At 40.4% G+C, this 11571-nt stretch overlaps 1 pseudogene; it reads right to left on the reverse strand.

Moving 5' to 3' along the window:
- Positions 1-501: 501 nt before the first annotated feature.
- On the reverse strand, positions 502-942 carry LOC109929835 (annotated as a pseudogene).
- Positions 943-11571: the final 10629 nt, after the last annotated feature.

Raw genomic sequence — 11571 nt, forward strand, 5'->3', positions numbered from 1 at the left:
TGATGCCAATAGACACTTGCCAAACACAAGACTCTGAAATTATACATGGATATACCAATGTACAGTAGAGTACACACCAGCTAAAAATACCATGCTTAGTCACTGGAACTAAGCTTTGAATGTAGACACAGCCTCCATCATCGATAGTAGGGTTTGCTCACTATACTGCAGTGAACAGTTTAACAAAGTCATTTATTTCTAAAATACAAAGCACCATCTCTCCACTGCTCTCTATCAAAACTTGCAAATGACAGAACCGGTTGTCTTGTATATCTTAATATGGAACTTGAAATTGGGAAACTAACATATGATATCTGAAGATGTCAGGACTTTCCAACAAGGCTTATTGACAGGAGAACACACATTAAAGAGATACAAACAATTGCTTACTCAGCTAGAAATAGTCTATGTATCTTTATAATTTATACTAACAACAAATGGTTAGCTATTCAATTTTTTAAAAAAGTAATAGTATTTTATTAGTACACCCAATAGTAACACTTATGCCATTAAAACTCAGGCTCCACCAACTTCCTTGATTTTTCTCTTTAGCTTTCCAGCTGAAGAACTTTGCCTTGACAATGATTGGTTGCTTGGGCAGTCTTTCTTTGTGCAGAACTTTATAGCAACTGGCATGTACAACATCAGTAATAGGTACTGACCCTTCAGGTTTTTTGGCATAGTTTAATTGGGCTGTTCAGAGACCAGCATCCGCTGCTTATCCAGATTTATATTCAGACAAAACAACTGATTCTTCTTTCGATGATACCAACTTTTCCAAAGTAACCTGAATGAAATTGATTCTGTGATGGAACGTACCGTTAGCATAGCCACCACAACTGGATGCTTCCTGTGTTTACCCATTCAGCGATGACCGTGGCTAACATGTCCTCTCAACTTTTTGAATTTTCTCAATTTGAACGACAACTTGGCTGATGACATCCAATATAGCTGGTTGCCTGGGAGAAGCAGAAGAGAATTACTGCTAGACTCTGTTCTGCATTTATTACATAAAAATGGCTGTCAGCTGATGCTAACCCATACCTTAATTTGCATCGTGCTGATTTTCCTCTCGATGTAATTGATAAAACTATATTTCCAGTTCTGAGCCATTTTGGGTCACAAGAGAGGAAGCAAATAAATGACTGAAGGAGTTGTCAGCTAAAAAGAGGTGCTGAAAGCTGTACTCCTACATAGCAATACCATAACAGTGAAATGATAACTTGGGTTTGTTGTAGGACTTTAGACAGAGAAAACAGTCCAAATCTTTTGTCAACCCCACTGTGCACTGTGCCACCCACCTCAGCCCTTCTAGACTGATGTACTTATGGTGTGAAAACACTGACTTTTGCGTGTTAGTACACAAATGAATGCAAGCATGTTCCCTTGAAACAACATCTATTTGAGATCCTATGTAGGACACGTTCTGATGAATTAGAGAAGAGGAGCTGTCAGTTGGGCAAGCAAGAGTGTTGAACTTAATGTGCAAATCTCACAGCAAGCATGTGACTATTGCAATGCTTTGTACATCTGATTCTAAATATTGTTTTGATAAAGTGACTTGATAAAGTGATCTTCTCTATTAACTGTGCACAGTTATCATTCAATTGGCAAAAACGAAAGAACTGCGGATGCTGTAAATCAAAAAAAAAACTGGAAAAAGTTCAGCAGGTCTTTTTCCAACCACTTCTGTTTTTGTTCCATCATGCAATTGGTCGAGGCAATACAGATCCGATACATAACTTCAGCTTCATTGCCAGTCTGTGGAGCTTAATTGTTTCTGGTTGGTGCCATAATTAACCGTCATTGTGGGGTAAATTGGCCAAAGACCCTGCATCTGAGAGCTCTCCAGTGACCCCTAGTGGAAGAGTGCATGGACGATTGCTGGTTGAAAATGGGAATAGTCCTGAAAACAATGGTTATATACATAGCATACAGTATGATTAGATAGGCAGTTATTCTGTTTTGTTCTCCCTTCACAAACTGCAGCTAACTTGGTTAAAGGCTTGTGTATAAAGCTAGCACCTTTGGATGCGTACTGCCACACTCCCTGTTATCATGCAATTCAAGAAGACCGCACTTGATGGAAGTAGGGTTTTACAGGAAGTAAAGAATAAACTTCCAGAGTGACTCATGGATAAACCACAGGTAATTTTTAAAAGAAAAAGTTAATTTTTATTCATCAGTTATAAAAATGTGACAAAAAAATGGTGGCTTAACTGGTTTGAGGGTGGAAGGTTATGTGACAGAAATGCCAGAGTTGGCAACCCAAATGAAAGGTGAACTTATATTCTCCGGATCCTTATATTAAGCATTGGTTGGAAATTAACATGGATAAGAAGCCAAATCTGGAATCATATTGACAGGTAGAAGAAGGTGGTTGTTTTCAGACTGTGTGAGAACAAGCTGGGCATTGATTCCTTTTTGCTTCACTGGTCACATTTGGAAGTACCATTTATATTTCAGGAGATCTTAAACCTTTTTCAACTGTGATGATCAATTCTTTCCTCATTTCTCTGAAAGCCAATGCTGTATCGATCGTGTCTTCTTTTTAAATTAGCATGCACAAAAATGTATTGGCATTCTTCTGATGGCTCACGTCATCCTGCCACCTCAGACAAAGGGCATTGTTTTGCACTGTCAACAGTGCAAGTTTACAAAAAAGGTAGATGAAACAAAGCAGTTTTCAACAATTACATGTAGTAGAAACTAGAATATTTTGTACCATTGCTAGTTGGGCCACCATTTAACACCCACCTTCACTTGCCTTTCAGGAGGTGGTGGCGAGCTGTCTTCTTGAACTGATGCATACAGTATGGTGTAAGTACACCTACAGTTTTGATAGGAAGAGAATTCCAGGATATTAACCCAGCAAAGTGAAGGAATGTTTATATAGTTCCAGGTCAGGCTGACATGACTTGGAGGGAAATTTGCAGGTAGTGTTGTTCCAATGCATCTGTTGCCCTTATCCTTCGAGGTGCTATAAGTCATGGATTTGCAAGGTGCAGTTGAAGGAGCATTGATAAATTGCTTCAGTGAATCTTATAGATGGTGCTTCAGATCACTGTCTGTCAGTAGTGAAGGGAGTGAATTGAAGGAAGTGGCTTGGATGCCACTCAGATGACACTTTTGTCCTGGATGATGTTGAGTGTCTTGAGTGTTGTTGGAACTGCATTCATCCATGTGGTGAGTATTCCATCGTACCCCTAACTTGTGCCTTGTGGATAGCCATTGTGGAGTTAGGGGAGTCACTTGCCAAATAAATCTTAGCCTTTGATCTGCTGTTGGAGCGACAGTGTTTATATTGCTGGTCCAGATCAGTTTCATTTTATGGTTCTTTGCTTTTTTTTTAACGAAGATCCTTTTTGAAAGACCAGCTACTCCACATGATTCCTGGATCATGCTGATTGACCACTCTGCCTCCCACTATCTTATAATACCCAGGAGAAATGGAGAAACCATCTGGCTAAGAGGGACAAAACAAGTACGTTTCTGACCTCTTCAAACTTTCCAAAGTAGTCCAGAAGATAACACTGACCATGTGCTTGATCTCTTATTAGTCTACTTACCTTCTATATAATGGGATTTCTGCCTCAAATCAAACAAGTCGAGAAAATATCACGAGCACAGTGGATTCTGAAATTGCATTCAAGGAAATTAGCAGGTTTTATTTTTACCATTTTTGTTCACTGATGGAATGTGGGCATTTCTGGCTAGGCCAGGATTTATTGTCCATCCCTAATTGTCCTGGAGTAAGCTACTGTCTTGAACCAGTGTAGGACCTTGTGGTGTAGGTATATCCACTGTGCATCAAGAAATAAGGTCAGGATTTCGTCTCAACAGCACTGAAGGTTCAGCAATGTAATTCCAAATCAGGATGATGTGCAACTTGGAAGGAACCTGCATGATTCCTATGCACCATGTCCTACAAGACAACAGAGGTCATAGGTTTGGAAAGCGCTGTCCAAGGAGCCTTGGCAAGTAGATGTAGTGCATCTTATAGGTCTTCACTGTTTCATTGCCTGGGCCAGCACTTAATGCCCTTGAGAACATGGCAGTGAGCTATTTGGTGTGTGGGGTGTTGTCCAGTAAAGTTTCTAGACAATGGTGATCCACAGAATGCTGATGGTGGAATATTCAACTATGGTAATATCATTGAACAGAACAGGCAAATATTCAGTTTTCTTCTTAAAAAAACAAAGAACTATAGATGCTAGAAATCAGAAACAAAAACAGAAATTGTTAAAAATATTCGGCAGATTTGGCAGCATCTGTGAAGAGAAAGCAAATTTGAGGCTTCAAGTCCAGTGACCCTTCTTCAGAACGTTCTGAATAAGGGTCATTGGACCTAAAACGTTAGCTCTGCTTTCTCACCAGATGCTGCAAGACCTGCAGAGTATTTCCAGCAATTTCTGATTTTGTTTCAGTTCTCATCTGCTGGAAATAGTATTGTGCATCACAAATGCTACTTCAGATAACAACATTCCAAAACTCTATATTCAGGTTTTGATGCATACTGGTACATATTCCTTAGACATGAATATGGTGCATAGTGAACACATCTGTGCTCAGTGTTTGCACCTCGAAGACCTTCAGATCTGAGTTGAGGAGCTGGAGCCTGACCTGTAGACACTGCGCCACATCAGGCAAGGGGAGAGTTGACTGGCTACCTTGCTCCAGACGGCAGTCACATATGTCAGACTAGGTCATTCAGAATTGGTTTGTGATCAGGGACAGGCTGGTGTGACTGTGGATGAGGCAGGTATGAGGACCCAGAGGGTTAAAATGTAGGAGCGGCAGTCCCTTCAATGTCCAGCAGTATTAAAGTTTTTGCAAGCTGCATGGAAGAGAATGGGGACTGCAGAGAGGATAGGTAAACTGACCACAGTATCTTGGTACAGGGGACATTGAAGTCGGGGGAGGAAATAGGAATATTGTTGTGATAGGGCATAGTATAATTAGGGGGATAGATACTGTTCCCTGCAGTCATGAGTGGGAGTCCTGAAGGCCTGCCCATGTCAACAAGGGATGATGGTGTATTAATAAGAGGGGATTTACCAATCTTGCATTGCCAATGACAATCGTCACTTGAAGGGGCATGAGTCAGAATATGAACACCAGTGCTGTTGCCCAAGTCAAAGCCTGCATTCCTGTGGGATTGATACTATCTTTCTTGTGTCACTGCATTTACACTTCTCCTTTAAATACTAAACAAAGGGAATCTTTACCCAATTAAAGTAGGATGGTAAATTTAAGTTCTAACATTTGATATCAGGGCCAGTACACAAAGTACTGAAGGAGGATAGGGTGATTGTCTGAACTTTTGTTTTCTAATTATCTCCTAATAATCTCACCAAAGCATGGTCTTTCTTAAAGAAGATTTTTCGCTCAGTTTCCTGAATATTGTTGTTGGTTGGTAAGGGAGGAGTATTCTTATTTCATCCATCTAGGAAAAGTATAATAAAAAATGCATTTGTTTATTTTTCTTCATTTTTGATTGTGGACTGAAATGGGAAAGGACTTTCTTGAAAACAAGGACTGTGGAAGGATTTGAGGCACTTTTAAAGCTAAGTTATTAGAATTCATTATGAGTTGTGTTTACACTGCTGCTTTGAAAGCAGTGGAGTGGGTGAGAAAAGGCTCCAGGTTGTGATTCAGTCAGCAACAAGGTCACTGATTGATTTGTCTAAATGTGACCAGTTGTGGACCCTGGAAGTCATCAACCTGATGACAGTTCTCTGATTGGTTCCGGGCAGGCAAACAGCTTGTGATTTACAATAGATGGGGAGAAGACTCTAGATTGCTGGAAGACCAGTGTCTGTATCTTTATCCTTCTGCAGTAAAAGTACCTGAATTCTGAAGAAAGCAAGGTACTTTTTTCTAAAAAGTTGCTGTAAGCAGTTGCCTTTAACAAGTACCTAAGACACTTTGTAGTTCATGTCCCAATCACCCTGCATCTCCTGCGAAGAAGTGAAGGAACCTGGAGAAAGATGGCCGACGGACACAAAATTTTGAGGAAGTTATAGAGGCATCTAAAAGAACGCTATGGACCTGAGCTATTGAATAATGTTTCCCCAGTTTTCTTTTCTCTCCACCCATAACACCACTTGTTTTTATATGTCTGTGATTCAGGGTTTAAGAAGGGTTTAGAATTTTAACTAATAGAGTTATGTGAGAATAGTTCATAATTGTGTTTACACATGGCTATAATTCATTTATTTGTAGCAAACAGTAGTTCTTGTCTAGCACAGGTATGTGTTTTCTGTTAACCTCATTCCATCAGATAGGCAAATCAGGGATTTTATATGGTTTGATTAATTCATTATCGTTTGAGGCAACCCCATGAGCAGTGGGGCTCAAGTGAGGGGGAGACGTATTATCCCTGGACTGGTCGTCCAGAGACCTAGATAACATTCTGGGGACCCAGGTTCAAATCCCGCCACGGCAGGTAGTGGAATTTGAATTCAATAAATATCTGGAATTAAGAATCTAATGATGACCATGAATCCATTGACAATTGTCAGGAAAAATCCATCAGGTTCACTAATGTCCTTTAGGGAGGGAAACTGCCATCCTTACCTGGTCTGGCCTACATGTGACTCCAGACCCACAGCAATATGGTTGACTCTTAGCCCTCTGGGCAATTAGCAATACGCAATAAATGCTGCCTAGCCAGCGATGCACTCATCCTGTGAATGAATTAAAAAAAGAATCAATGTACTTTCCCAAGTGAGTCATAACAGTATGCCTTCTGTTTGTCTTAAGTGAATACAAGAATCTCCTGTCCCTTACACTCCAGGGGAATTCAAACGAAATGTTTATTACTCATTGTATAATTTTTGGCTTTAGCCCTTTGCCATTTCAAATTTGAGTCCAATTTTCCTACTTAGGTGACACATATCAAGGTTCTAGCTTCATATTTTTTATGTCATTGTGTGCCCTTTGTATCTCTATTAGGTGCTTTTTCAGCAGTTTCTTTTGAACACTGAAATGCTTAAATTTCCACAGGCTTTCTTCATAACTCAGTCCTCTGACATGACAAATCTTTTTACAGTTGGTGAGTGTCAGAGCTGAGACTGACTACTGATCGATGTAGGGCAGTGTCCACACTAGGCAAGATTAATAATTGTGAGACAAACAGTTCATGGGTAGCATAGCGAAGGGAAAATGGCCAGAGAACTGAATAGACTACTATGTATTTGTTATGTTGGTGCCAACACACTACAACAAGCAGCAAGATATTAGATGAATATAAATAACAACTTGACAAATAGTTTTATTTGTCTTTTTTGTGTTCTGCATTGTACTGGACAATCATACTCCAACAACAGACATTGAGACTGTTGTCCGCAGGCAGTGTGAATTTATCTTGCTAAAATTGTTGTATTATTGCACAGCATCCAGGCCAGACAGGTGGTGTACCTTTAAAACAATTAGATGGTATCATGACAAGTGACATTGCAGAACATGTTTATTGGAAAGAGTGTCCATTCTTTAAAGAAAAGAGAAGAAAATGAAGCATTATGGCATAGATCCCAAACCAGATAGGTAATACAACTTCAAGACAGTTATATGGCATCATGACATACATTGTTCCAATATAAAGGTATTTACCTCACCTGCAGTAGCAGTAGTAATAACGGTAGCCTGCTTGCAGTTATTGTTTCTTTGTTCTATTTAGTTGGTAAGCACAGAACCCAGACTACGTGCAAGTCTGAGACGTTATAGTGGTCTGAATAGTTAGTTTTGTTAAAAAAAACTTCAAGACATCTGTCTCAACAAGAACCCAGTCTTCATGATACATGTTATAAAAACTAACATACAAGGAACACTCAGATTACTTCATACCAGCGGTGGTGTTTTACACAGAAACCACATCAAAACTTATGCTGACTCCACTGTTGTAGATTTCTTTGTACTAAAGCATTCTATGTATTATATTTGGTATGAAATAGGTTAATCTCAATTCAAGATTCAATTCAACTCCAAATGTTTTGACTGTCCAGCTCCCAGATGGTTCAGCATCATATATAAGGTACTTTCCTGTAGTAACCATGCAAAACCCAATCAAAGCTGTATTTGTTACATAGAATCATTGCGTGTCTACAACATCAAAGGAAGCCTATCAGCCTATGAAGTCCATGAAGGAGGAATTTGACCAATTCTATTCTCTCACTTTTTTCCTGTTCCCCTGTAACTTTCTTTCTGTTCACATATTTGGTGTTGTCCCTTTTGCAAGTCACTATTGAATCTGCATCACCATCTCAGGCAATGTTAGTAGTATTCTGATCATTTGTTACATAAAAAGGTGTTTTTTTGTGCTGCTTTGGGTTCTTTTGCCAATCACTTTAATTTTTATATTGCAGTTTTGGTCTTTTACCAATGGAAATAGTTTTTATTCTGTGTTGACATTGTATGATTTTGAACAGATCTATGATATCAACCCAGGACAACAAGGTATAGAGCTGGATGAACACAGCAGGCCAAGCAGTATCAGAGGAGCAGGAAAGCTGACGTTTCGGGTCTAGACCCTTCTTCAGAAATGGGGGAGGGGAAGGGGATTCTGAAATAAATAGCGGGAAAGGGGGAGGCGGATAGAAGATGGATAAAGGAGAAGATAGGTGGAGAGGAGACAGACAGGTCAAGGAGGTGGGGTTGGAGCCAGTAAAGGTGAGTGTAGTTGGGGAGTTAGGGAGGGGATAGGTCGGTCCAGGGAGGACAGACAGGTCAAGGAGGCGGGATGAGGCTAGTAGGTAGGAGATGGGGGTGGGGCTTGAGGTGGGAGGAACGGATAGTTGGGAGGACAGGTTAGGGAGGGGGGTACGAGTTGGGCTGGTTTTGGGATGGGGTTGGGGGAGGGGAGATTTTGAAGCTTGTGAAGTCCACATTGATACCATTGGGCTGCAGGGTTCCCAAACGAAATATGAGATACTGTTCCTGCAACCTTCAGGTGGCATCGTTGTGGCACTGCAGGAGGCCCAGGATGGACATGTCGTCCAAGGAGTGGGAGGGGGAGTTGAAATGGTTAGCGACTGGGAGGTGCAGACGTTTGGTGCGAACCGAGTGTAGGTGTTCCGCAAAGCGGTCCCCAAGCCTTTGCTTGGTTTCCCCGATGTAGAGGAGGCCACAACAGGAACAGCGGATACAGTATACCACATTAGCAGATGTGCAGGTGAACATCTGTTTGATGTGGAAGGTCTTCTTAAGGCCTGGGATGGGGGTGAGGGGGGAGGTGTAGCACTTCCTGCGGTTGCGGTTGATATCAACCCCTCAACTTTCCCTCTCTAAGAAAAACTGCCTTAGCTTCTGTAATCTATCAATGTAACTAAAGACTCTCATCCCACATCAATGTTTTAAATTTTTTCAGCATCCTCTTTCACGTCATTAAATCTGAAAGTGTGGTGCCTAAAGTTGAACTCAATCCTCAAATCGAGATCAAATCTGTAATTTATAAACGTTTATTGTAACTTCCTTGTTTTTATGTTCTTTGTTCCAATTAATAAAACCTAGTGTCTCACGTGGCTTTTTTAGACTATTTCAAATGGTTTTCGTACAGTGTAGAATAGTTTGTTTTTTTCTTTTGTGTGTAATATTCCTTTATTAAATGTATATTGCCTGCCTCTTGTGAATATGGTTCAGTGACTGTCCACCAAGTAAACAAAAAGCAAAAATAATACTTATTATATATCCAGCCAAGGGATTTGCTTTATCCAATATCACCATTCAGCTGGGTTCATAACATGTTTATTTAGCAAGTAATAAGATTGCCATTCCTTTCACCCAAGAGCACCTTGCAAAAGGCTGCTTATTTGATTCTGATGAAGTAACAAATTACATTTTCTTTAAAGTAAGGTAAAGCTGCTAAAGGGGTTTACTATGGCCAACCTGGGGACAGGGCAGGGTGCAGTTAAAAAGAGGGGAGCCGATTCATCCCTCCTCACCCAGTTGACAATTTTCAGTGGACCACCACCACGATGGATAAGGAAGTGTCACTGTTTTTTGGTTACACAGACTTTTAGAGTGGTGTTTGGGTAATGTTCCACAAAATAGGTTACCAGCAAAAAAAAACTAATCACAAAACTCTAGTGATAACGTTGTGCTTGGTAATTAGTTGGGAGGGAGGTGAAAGAGAAGAGCGATTGAGATTGGTCTCTGTTTGGTTGATTTAACAAGTGGTGCTTCCTAGAGATCTCGACTGGGGCTTTGGTTTTATCCCCAGTCTATGAGTTGGATGTAGTGGGTTTAAAAGAGTGAAGTACCTGTAGTACTGGGGTTGATCAGTCACTACTGTATTGGATGGTGGGGCAAGCTCAATGGGTTGAAAGATGTACTCCTGTTCCTATATTCCTGTGAATTTGCATTTATATCATGTCTTGAATGGGGTGGCATGGTGGCTCAGTGGTTAGCACTGCTGCCTCACAGCACCAGGGACCTGGGTTTGATCTTAGCCTTGGGTGACTGTCTATGGGAGTTTGCACATTCTCCCTGTGTCTACGTGCATTTCCTCTGGGTGCTCCAGTTTCCTCCCATGGTCCAAAGATGTGCAGGTTAGGTAGACCGACCATGCTAAATTGCCCATAGAGTTCAGGGATGTGTAGGCTGGCTGGATTAGCCATGGGAAATGCAATGTTATAGGGATATGATAGGAGGGTGGGTCTGATTGGGATGCTGTTTGGAGGTTCGTTGTGGACTTGATGGACCGAATGGCTGGCTTCCACACTGTAGGGATTCTATGAGTGATTTTTTTTACATTTGAAGTCAATTTGCACATTGCAAGATCTCACAAACACAAATGGGTTCACCTGTTTTAGTGCTGTTAGTTGAGGGATATATCTTGGCCAAGGTTCTGAGGAGAAAACTCTTATTCTTCATTGAATAGTACCATAAGCTCTTTTATATCAACCTGTGAGGGCAGGGGAGTCATTGTTTTAACATCTCAACCAAAAGACAACATCACCAACAATGTAGCACTTCTTAAGTACTTCAATGAAACATTTGCATTGATTATTTTCTGTTCAAACCCCTTACTTGGTGCTTTCACCATGACTTTGTGACTAAAGTACAAGAATGATACCTACTGAGCATGGCTGATATTTACTGAATAAATGGTTATTTTTAGACTACGGTAAATTGGGAGGAACAGGAAATCATATGGAGGGCGAGTAAATTTAAAAAGAGATATAGACAGAATAATTTAAGTGAAAAACTTACAAAGATACAGTTCAATCTAATGAAGTAAGGACATTCACTTTGGATCTGAGAAAGGCAATGTTAAATATTTTCTTAATGTTGAGAGCTATTGAGTATTACAGGAGCAAAGAAATTTGGGTGTACATATGGAGAACACAAATTGCTAATTATTTTATGACATCAGAACAAGTTTACATTCAAAATTCAAAAGCTTCTGTAATTTCTGGTCATCTCTATATGAAGTGCCTAATTAAGCTTCAAGCTTTGGTTTTCACAGGTACAGAGAAAATCGAAGAAGGAATGTAGCTATGTTCTGCACTTTTCTGATTTCTGCCCCCTTTAGCCATCTTTCTTGTTCCAGCTGTGGAAATCAGATTGGCA

The sequence above is a fragment of the Rhincodon typus genome, chromosome 2 (genome assembly GCF_021869965.1).
Source record: "Rhincodon typus isolate 14 chromosome 2, sRhiTyp1.1, whole genome shotgun sequence".
In the NCBI taxonomy this organism is placed as follows: domain Eukaryota; kingdom Metazoa; phylum Chordata; class Chondrichthyes; order Orectolobiformes; family Rhincodontidae; genus Rhincodon; species Rhincodon typus.